This window comes from Mytilus trossulus, chromosome 3 (genome assembly GCF_036588685.1).
Source record: "Mytilus trossulus isolate FHL-02 chromosome 3, PNRI_Mtr1.1.1.hap1, whole genome shotgun sequence".
Lineage (NCBI taxonomy): Eukaryota > Metazoa > Mollusca > Bivalvia > Mytilida > Mytilidae > Mytilus > Mytilus trossulus.
The window spans coordinates 75,634,562-75,637,695 of NC_086375.1; positions in this window are offsets into that span (position 1 = coordinate 75,634,562).

Consider the following 3,134-nt stretch of genomic DNA (forward strand, 5'->3'; position numbering starts at 1 on the left):
GTGATCGTACAAGAACTGTTGGAATTTGCAAACTTCACTTTCATTGTGACAAATATCTTTATCATAAACTATCTATTTATCACATTGACATGCTTTTTTGGTTAATATACACATGATGTAGCAACTATATCTTGTCATGTAGAAGAAAATAATTATTTGTGATATATTTAAGTCGGTTTGAAAACATTATGTATGTGATTTCACTAACTGTTTCTTGTGATATCATAAGGCATTCTTGTGCACTTTTCTTAAATGTATGCTCATTTGATTATATAAAGAATTACTTGTTAAAATATGTTTTATTGTTGTATTTTGCCTGATTCAATATAGTTTTTATAACAGTTTAATTAAGTTTAGAACTTATGGAAAATTATGTACGCTTAACAATAGAACATGTTCCACATTTGAACACCATAAATTTGAACACCTATGTCAACTGTTCTGAATGTTAACGTCTGGTGTTCTGAATCTTAACATTTTGGTTTTTGAACATGTTCTGTGTGTTCAAAAAGTGTTACATGGCTGTTGAACGCGTCGACGTATTAAGATTTTGAACATTCGGACACGTTAAATCGTTGAACACTAATGTTAAGGTCTTTAACATCAAGTGTTCAAAAGTGAAACACAAAGGCATTAAAAACTGAACACCACACATCCAATTGATGAACACTAGTGTAAACATTTGGAACACCATTACACGTTCAAAAAGTGTTACAAAAAAGCGTTCAAGCAGTGTTCTATTTATTAACACTTAGATTTACAGTGTAGATAATGGTGGATTAACCAGTATTATATAACTAGCTTAACCTCTTAATTGTATGAAAGTCGCATAAAATTCAATTATATTGACAAGGATGTGTGAACAACACAAACCGACATAATAGGTAAAACTGTTAAAAATAGGGGTACAGCAGTCAACATTTTGTTATAATTTTAATCACTAAGAAAACAAACAAATATGATACAAAGATCGAAAAAATGCCTAAAGACAAAGCGTCAAATAGAAACATAAAAAAACAGACTAAACAGTAAAAATATGTATTCATTGAGACAAATAAAAAAAATACTGTAACACGTTATTAAGATGATAACCACTATCAGTATCCAAAATCTATACTTTAAGACCATCGTGTATTATTTGTGAAACTGATACAAGAGAAGAGAAGAGAAGACAAGACAATTTATTACATTTTAGACACACGTATGGTTCAACAAGAGGATAAAAATTATGCATTAACAATTACAATCCTGGTATATATGATGAGTTCATTTACAACCACCGGGTCAATGCCATCGCTAGTGGAGTTTTTATTCCTCGAGGGTATAACCACCAGCCCAGTAGTCAGCAATTCTTTGTTGACATGAATTATCATTAATATGGTCAAGAATTATAAATTAACTGTTTACAAATCTTTGAATTTATTTAAATACTTCGGCCCTTCAACTTCGTAATTTATTTGCCTTCTTTTAACTTGTCTAACTTGTATTGATTCGAGCATCACTGATAAGTCTTTTTGTAAACTAAACACGCGTCTGGCCCAAATACAAATTTTCCATCCTAGTATTTATGATGAGTTTATTTGCATAGCCAGATGCCATTAACTTGTGACTGAAAAAAATACACGGCTTTGCTTCGTTTAAAAAATATTCATATCACACGCACAGTTTGCCAAAAAAAAATCACATTGCAATTTTAAGCAACATTTAAACATAATAGAATTTCAATGCAAGTTCAATAATACACCGCGTTGTTACTAAAAAATTGAAAATATCACGTTTAATAATTTCTTGCGTCCGAAGCGCTTTTCTTAATTACACTACATCAAGGACGTTCAAATCAGAAAGTTGAAATCAGAAGATGTATAAGTACCGAAACCGTTGAAGAGGTAGATGTCAAAAATACCTAGAATAAATAGCCAAATTCATCTAAAGCCAACTTTGCCTGAGGGAGTTGAAACCTTGATTCTTAATAATTTCAAAGTTTATAAACGGACAATTTAGTAAAGTTTGTGAAATCATGTCAGTACCGGAGTACTGACTACTGAGCTGATGATACCCTCGGGGACTGATAGTCCACCAGCAGAGGTATCGACTCAGTGATGTAAAAAATTGAAAACAACACGTTTAATAATGTATTGCGTCTGATGCGCTTTTTTGGATTTACCTTCATCAGGAACGCTCAAAAGCCAAAAATATTTGAAATCCGAAGATGTATAAGTGCCAAAACCGTTACTAAATGTATAGATGATATTCTGTACGTTTTATATCAGATTTTCAAACTTTTTGAAATGATTTTTATGAGCTTTCAATTCATGGAAATTGTTCATAACTCCTTAATATAATTTTACTATTTAAGTAAATAGTAAATGCTATTTATCGTATTTATGTTTAAAACTCTGTAGTGTATAAGGAAGATATTTTTGTAACGAAATATTTTAGCATGAATTGTCCAAAAAACCTTTTTCTTTCTTCATAACCAACAAGGATATATACGTGAAAAAAAATTATCATTAATTTGTTTGTAATATCAAACATTCACATTTAAACACATATTCAACCATTTACATTACATGTTGATGCTGAATATAACAAATTGAGTAAATAAATTCCAAATTAATAATAATAATCATAAAATCCACTCTCTGTTTTACTTTTTAGGAACTAATTTGTATTGATGAAACTGACATACAGTTACACATTAATGTGTCATAAAGTTCCGCCCATGTCTTGTAATTTCATTGCTAAATCGTCCAATTGTCTTTGATTTCCAGGACAGCCTAGTAATATCGAGTAATCTGAGCATTCATTAGCCAATAAATCTTCAATATCATCGCTCAATTAAGAAGTGTCGTCGCGATTAACCGTTTTATCCAATGATGGTATTCAAGATGCAATAAAATAGAAAAGCATAGCACTAGACACAAATGACAATCTTACGATTCATTTGATAAAAATATTTTTGTAAAAGTTTCCAATTCAATATTTCGGGGAAAAAAACTATCCGAATTTCAGACAGCAGTTAGAAATTGAGTCGCAATTTGACAAACAGTATATTACATATAAATTTATCAAAAATAATTTAGACAATCTTTTTTAACAAAAAAATAAATAAATGGATATGTAAAAAAGTAAAA